We start from the raw sequence: 8,477 nt of genomic DNA on the forward strand, positions 1-8,477 counted from the left end.
AGTTGGTTAATCATCCCACTCTGGCTTTAGGTTTGGGTGATGATCTCTGGGTTGGAAGATGAAGCAGTGCAATGAGCTCCGGGCTGGTATGGAGCCTGCTTAAGATTCTTTCTCTCCCTGTCTACCCTCTCTGCTCCCTTTCTTAAAACAAACAAACAAAAAAAGAATCCAAAATACACCTTAAATATGTGCCATGTACTACATGTCAATAGAGATGTTTTTAAAGACATGGTATTATAGTTTTGAATAAACTTAGATACAATACATATGACAACTGTAACATAGAAGTTAGGGGCTATATATGGGCCCACACCTTGCAAAGTTCTTACATTTTATGTGAACTGGTTCAATATTAACTCTAAATAGACTCTCATAGTTTAGAATATACATATTTTAAGATTTTATTTATTTATTCAAGAGAGACACAGAGAGAGAGAGAGAGAGAGAGACAGACAGACAGACAGACAGACACAGACAGGCAGAGGCAGAGGGAGAAGCAGACTCCATTCAGGGAGCCTGATGCAGGACTCGATCCCGGGACTCCAGGATCACGCCCCAGGCCAAAGGCAGGTGCTAAACTGCTGAGCCACCCAGGCATCCTAGTTTCTTGTTTTAACAAATATTTTGAATGGTGGCATAGCACTCAACCTTGAGTTATAATTAATCATATTTAGATGTTTAGGTTTGTATGTGTTAGGTTGAATATTTCTAGGGTCTTTTCACAGTTAAAAATAGAACCATTTTTCACTGGTATAGGGAACCAATAATTGATTGGGGTTGTTTTCTGGTAGGAAGTTTCCAGGATAATTAATGAAAACATTTGTATCGTATTATTTCAACAATAAGGGAATACCAACTTCCAAATGTCATGGTTTGATATCTGCAAAAATTGATCAGTCGTCCTTGGGGTTTCTACAGGAGAAAAACAGAGAATCCAGAAACTGGGAAAGAAAAGAGATCCTGTGAGTGCAACCATGTTTTAGTGTTACTACATAGGAAATCAAATGTTTTGCTTCTCCATTTCATTTTATCTCCTAAGATACAAACACACAAAATTGCAAAAGATTAGAAGGATTTTAGATAAATTGAAACTTTTACCCTAATCCCCAGGAAATGCAGATATTTCCACAGACAGCTTTCTGGCCAGGTCTCCATTTTGGGGAAGCTGCTCTGCATCTGAGACTGGGCTGCTCAGTCCTGCCTTGAACACATTCCCCTCCCCTCATTCACAGCTTTCAGGACTGAAAAGGACCTACACCATCCATACCACACCTTACTTCCTGGTTTGGGGATTAGGTTAGGATGAATGCGTTGGAAAGGGTGTACAGGTTCGAAAAGACATAGAATTGGTCAGGCAGGGTTCAACAGTCTGATTCCAGAAAAACTACTGAAATGCATTACAAAATACATTACATACAAAATGTGAAGTGAGGGAAAATAATGAAGACATGGAAAATATTCCAGAAATACTATCCGAAAAATCAGATTATGAAACCATATTTACACTATACTATTTGTAAAATATATGCATATCTCTTTTTTAAAAAGATTTTATTTATTCAGGAGAAACACACACACACACACACACACACACACACACACAGAGGCAGAGACAGAGGCAAAGGGCAAAGCAAACTCCATGCAGGGGGCCTGATGTGGGAATCGATCCCGGGTCTCCAGGATCATACCCTGGGCTGAAGGCGGCGCTAAACTGCTAAGCCACCCAGGCTGCCCCCCGCTGAGCCACTGGGGCTGCCCTGCACATCTCAATAGTAAAAGGCTGATAGACCATCAGGCTTTGGCAAACAGAAAAAGTCCAGAAAGCTATATACACTCATATATTAACAGTACTTGTCCTTTTCTCTTGATTTTTTTTCTTGGAAAGTAATAACTGCCTCCAAAGAGACAGGTTTCTTTGCTGTTTCAATGACATGACATTTGAAGAGATCTCCTTTGACATAGGCATTTCATTAGTACTGATGAATAAAAAAAGAAAGGTGAATCTCACATGGCTAATCTTGCCAAAGTGTGTGTGTGTGTATGCGTATACATATGTGTACACACGTCTGTGTTCCAGAATATTGTTGGACTGAGTCATAAAATCTCAAAATTTCACCAGGGATCAAATAACTAGATACTTAGAAAACAAAGCTGACAGAAAATACCTAAAGCAAACTCAAGAAGGTCATGCCTTAATAACCAGTTTTCTTTTTTTTTTTTTAAGATTTTATTTATTTATTTGAGAGAAAGAGCATGAGCAGGGGAGGGTTAATGGAGGGGGAGAAGGAGGGAGTCCCTGCTCAGCAGGGAGTCCCACCTGGGGCTCTATCCCAGGACCTGGAGATCATGACCTGAGCCAAAGGCAGATGTTTAACTGACTGAGCCACCCAGACACCCCCTCAATAACCAGTTCTCAGAGATATTATATTGTTGCATTAGACTTTCACCTAAAACTTACATTTTTTTTGAGTTAAAATAGACATGTAACATTATATTAGTTTCAGGTATATATAGCATGATTTAGTATTTGTATAAATTGCAAAATGATGACCACAGTTAAGTCTGGGTGTCGCAGCGGTTTAGCGCCTGCCTTTGGCCGAGGGTGCGATCTTGGAGACCCGGGATCGAATCCCACATCAGGCTCCCGGTGCATGGAGCCTGCTTCTCCCTCTGCCTATACATTTCACCTACTCCCCACCCACCAATCTTTTTTCTGCCTCTGAGTCCAATTTTGTTTTGTTTTGTTTTGAGGGGGTGGAGAATTAGATTCCTCAAAAAAGTGCAATCATACAGTATTGCTACTTGTCTTTCTCTTGACTTTTTAGGGTAACATCCATCCATGTTGTTGCAAATAGCAAAATCTTCTGCTTTTAATGGCTGAATAGTTTTCCCCTTTGTATGTATCACATATTTTTCTTTTGATCTTGATGAGAATTTAAGTATATGAAGTTAATGATTCAATGCCCATGTCTTAAATTAAAACACACATGCATATGAACATTTGTTGTTTTAAGTGGAAGTTGTTTTCCAAAATGTGTAAAGTTCATTCCTTTAGTGTTTACTTGGTGTTGGAGAAGTACATTAAATTTGGATTGTTTTGCTAAAAGTTTCTTGTTTTCTTCAGCTACCAGTAATACAATGTTCTCTGATTTTTATGTATGCTCACTGCTGGATTATAACCTAAAATATGAGGTTTAAAGTGAATAAATGGAGAGAATAGTCTTAAATATATTAATGTTGGTCTCACTGCTACACCCTTTTGTAAGTTTTCTTCACAGAACTATTTCCTATTATGTTAAGTCACATCCTCCAGGAAGGTGCTAAATTATTCTATTAGTTTGACTTAGCATCTAACATCAGGAGAATAAAACAGACAATGTAGGAGTTACCATGTGATCCATGGTAACTACCCTTAGGTATATACCCAAAAATAGAAAATACACATTCACCAAAACAAATACAAAAACACTCATATACAAATGTTTGTATTTATAACAGCCAAAAAGTGGAAGAAACCCAAATGTCCATAAACCGATAAAGAAAACGTATGCATATGCATGCAAGGATATATTATGCAGCCATAAAAATGAGGATTATTTTGATACAAGTTACAACATGGATGAATCTTTAAGACATTAGGCTAAGGGCAGCCTGGGTAGCTCAGCGGTTTAGCGCCACCTTCGGACCAGGGCCTCATCCTGGGCACACCTGATCAAGTCCCACATGGGGCTCCCTGCATGGAGCCTGCTTCTCCCTCTGCCTGTGTCTCTGCCTGTGTGTGTGTGTGTGTGTGTGTGTGTGTGTGTGTGTGTCTCAGTCTCTCATGAATAAATATAATCTTAAAAAAAAGACATTATGCTAAGTGAAATAAGCTAGGCACAAAAGGACAAATACTGTATGACTCCTCTTCTATGAGATGCTTTGAATAATCAAATTCATAGAGACAGAAAGTAGATGCCAGGGACTGGGGGGAGAAGGGGATGGGAAGTGTTTAATAGGTAGAGTTTCAGTTGGGAAAGATGAAGAAGTTCTGAAGATGAATGGTAGTGATGGTTGCAGAACAATGTAGATACACTTAATGCTACAGAACTATACACTTAAAAATGATTAACATGTTGGGGCACCTGGGTGACTCAGTTTGGTTAAATGTCTAACTCTTGATTTTGGCTCAAGTCATGATCTCAGGATTGTGAGATGAAGCCCCAGTGTGGAACCTGCTTAAGATTCTCTCCCCACTCCCTAAAAAAATAAAGGTTAAAATGTCAACTTTGGGGATCCCTGGGTGGCTCAGTGGTTTAATGCCTGCCTTTGGCCTGGGGCGTGATCCTGGAATCCCGGGATCGAGTCCCAAATCGGGCTCCCTGCGTGGAGCCTGCTTCTCCCTCTGCCTGTGTCTCTGCCTCTCTCTCTCTCTCTCTCTCTGTCTCTTAAGAATAAGTAAAATCTTTAAAAAAATAAAATATCAAATTTTGTTATATATACTTTACCACATAAAAAAACAAATGAAGTACTTATACATATTTAATAGTGGTGCATTAACAGTGGTACTGGTTATACAAACCTATGATTACTACGTTAAAAACTATGGGATCCCTGGGTGGCTCAGTGGTTTAGCACCTGCCTTCAGCCCAGGGCATGGTCCTGGGGTCCCGGAATCAAGTCCTACATTGGGCTCCCTGCATGGAGCCTGCTTCTCCCTTTGCCTGTGTCTCTGCCTCTCTATGTGTCACTCTTTAATAAATAAAATCTTTAAAAAAATAAAAAGAAACAAAAACTACTGAATTATACACTTTAAAAAGGTGTGTTTTAGGGACACCTAGGTGGCTCAGTGGTTGAGCATCTGCCTTTGACTCAGGGAGTGATCCTGGGATCCAGGATCAAGTCCCACATGGGACTCTCTGTGAGGAGCCTGCTTCTCCCTCTGCCTGTGTCTCTGCTTCTCTCTATCCGTCTCTCATGAATAAATAAATAAATCTTTTTAAAAAATAAATAAAAAGGTGTGTTTTATAGTAAAGAATTATATGAATTTAAAAAGGTAAAAATTTACACATATATTCCTTACCATCATAGTGCTTTTTTAGGTCAGCATAATTTGATAGTAAGCTGCCAGTGGTGGCTACCATCAGAATAACATCACTGCCTTATAAAATCCCAAACTGCATTATCTGAATCTCCCTAGTGGCCTCTGATGCATTTATTCCCATTTGATGTTCACCTTACTTACTAAAAGAAACATAAAAGTAGCAACCACATCACTTGAGTCTTTTTATCAACCCAAATACTAAGATTGCATGGTTAGGCATATCATAAGCACTTTAGAAGAGTCTGATTGTTTTATCTCAAATTCTACTCTTTAGAGTTTACATTAATATCTACACAAAAATCTAACAGTTGCTAACTTAATTAATTTGGTTCTACTATATGATGGCATATATACCATTATTAATCATGATGATATTGGTTCAGGCAAATAAATATATAATGCAAGAATGGTATCCTATTGAATTTAAGACAAAATCTATATTCAGATTTTCTAAATGTGGAAATATTCTTAGAGTCCATGAGATTTAACTGCCTTGGTTTTTCATCATTAAAATCCAGAGAATGAAGATCACCTACTAAATATAAATATTTTGGAGAAAGATAAACTCTATAAAAACTTAATATTGGGACGCCTGGGTGGCTCAGCAGTTTGAGTGCTGTCTTCGGCCCAGGGAGTGATCCTGGAGTCCCAGGATCGAGTCCTACATCGGGCTCTCCGTATGGAGCCTGCTTCTCTCTCTGCCTATGTCTCTGCCTCTCTCTGTCTCTCATGAATGAGTAAAATCTTAAAAAACAAAACAAAACAAAAAAAACTTAATATTATGCTGTAATACTATATTAATGTTAGCTGTTTAAAGAACATTTCATGTTCTTTGATTATTACAAAAGAAATAATTCTAAAATCTCCTTTTTAGAGTAAAGTTATACTTCTCAGCTCTGCTCTTATAACACTCATAAAAAAATTGAGGACCTTGGTTGGAGAATGCATTTTTTATTAATAAAATACTAAGAATCTCTAGGAAAGTGGAGGAGGAAATTTGCCTTTCTGCCAACTGTAGCAGCAAAAAAAAAAAAAAAAAAAGACACCTTTTTGAATTATAATTTGCTCAAGGAACCTAAACTAATCAGGAGTCTCATAAAGTGAGACATTAAAACATTAATAAAAGGTTCAATACCTTTAATCTGCGAAAGAAATGTGAATAAATAAAATCATTATTAGTTCTTTTCTCTTATTACAATACATACTTGGAAATGTTATTTGGAAGACACTAAAAAAATTAGTTATTAGGGACACCTGAGTGGTTCAGTGGTTGAGCATCTGTCTTTGGCTCAGGGTGTGATCCCAGGGTCTGGGATGGAGTCCCACACTGGGCTCCTTGTGGGGAGCCTGCTTCTCCGTCTTCTTGTGTCTGTCTCTGCCTGTCTCTCTCTCTGTGCCTCTCATGAATAAATAAATAATGAATAAATAAATTTAGTTTTTTTCTCCCCCTCCCTCCTTCCCCACAGTCCCCTCGCTCCCTAAATAAAATCTTTAAAAAAAAATCAGAAAAAAAAAGAAAAAAAATCAGTTATTATTGTGAAGTTTTGTAAAACAATCTTAAATCTCTTTTTAAAAATATAACTCTGGGGGCACCTGGCTGGCTCAGTTGGTAGAGCATGCAACTGTTTTTTTTTTTTGTTTTTTGTTTTTTGTTTTTTAAGAGAGAGAAGAGAGAAAAAAGAGAGCAGAAACTCAGGGAGGGGCATAGGGAAAGGAGAGAGAATCCCAAACAGACCCACATTCAGAGTGGAACCCCACACAGAGTTCTGTTTCATGACCCTGAGATCATGACCTGAGCTGAAATCAAGAGTCCAGTGCTTAACTCACTGAGCCACCCAAGCACCCCAAGCTTGTGACTCTTGCTTGATCTCAGGGTTGTGAGTTTGAACCCCATGTTGGGTATAAGAGATTTCTTAAAAACAAAAAAAAAAAGTCTTTAAAGAAAAATCTTAACTCTGAAAGACTATCTTATTTGATACTTGTGCCCTGATAACTAATTTAATAGGTTATTTCTATTACCTAAAAAGTATAAATATATAGAAAGTTTTTTTTCTTTTTTCCTTAAAGATTTTATTTATTTATTCATGAGACACACACACACACACACACACACACACACACAGGCAGAAACATAGGCAAAGGGTGACGCAAGCTCTATGCAGGGAGACCGATGTGGGACTTGATCCCAGGACCACGGGATCATGCCCTGAGCCAAAGGCAGATGCTGAGACACCCAGACATCCCTGGAAAGTTTTTCAAACCAGAAATCGTCACTTCTGTCTTCTACTCACATGCACATATAATAAGACTCATGGACTCTTTGCAAACTCAGATTGTTATTTCTTTTTGGTTTGACTCTTATACTTAATTAATATGATCATACTCTTCAAAATAAAGCAATACATATATACTAAATGGGAAAAATACTAATAGCATATCTCTGGGTGGTGGGAATAAGAGTATTTTATATTTCTTCATCAGATGTTCCTTAGGATAGTGTATGTTTTACAACAGGCCTTCATTAATGGCATCACCAGAATATAAGATATTTCAAAATATTTCAATGACATTTCAACATATGACAAATGTATTTTAAAATATCATAGAGGGGGCACCTGTGTGGCTCAGTCAGTTGAGCAACCAACTCTAGATTGTAGTTCGGTGATCTTGAGTGGTGAAATTGAGCCCTGTGTAGGGCTCTGCCTGCAGTGGGGAGCCTGCTTGTGATTCTTTCTCTCCTCTCCCTCTGCCCCTCTCCTGCTCTCTCCCTCTGTCTCTTTCAGGAAATAAAACCTTTTATTTATTTATTCATGAGAGACATAGAAAGAGAGGCAGAGACAAAGGCAGAGGGAGAAGCGGGCTCCCTGCAGTGAGCTTGATGCAGGACTCAATCCCAGGATCCCAGATCATTACCTGAGCCAAAGGCAGACACTCAAACACTGAGCCACCCAAGTGTCCCTCAATAAATAAAATATTTTTAAAAGTCATAGAGAAAGGGATCCCTGGGTGGCGCAGCGGTTTGGCGCCTGCCTTTGGCCCAGGGCACGATCCTGGAGACCCAGGATCGAATCCCACATCAGGCTCCCGGTGCATGGAGCCTGCTTCTCCCTCTGCCTATGTCTCTGCCTCTCTCTCTCTCTCTCTCCTCTCTCTCTCTCTCTCTCTGTGACTATCATAAATAAATAAAAAAATGTTTAAAAAAATCATAGAGAAAAAACAACAGTTTTTTCATTCTTGTATTTATAACGTCTGAACCCTATGCATGTCATGGCAAAGTATTACAATGGAAACAAATTATACCTACAGTCCTTGCATATCCTTTGGTTGTATCTCCCCAACACAAACACTTTCATTACCAGGATTCTACTGAAAACAAACACAATACAGTTAAGTG

Source organism: Nyctereutes procyonoides, unplaced genomic scaffold, assembly GCF_905146905.1.
Source record: "Nyctereutes procyonoides isolate TBG_1078 unplaced genomic scaffold, NYPRO_anot_genome, whole genome shotgun sequence".
Lineage (NCBI taxonomy): Eukaryota > Metazoa > Chordata > Mammalia > Carnivora > Canidae > Nyctereutes > Nyctereutes procyonoides.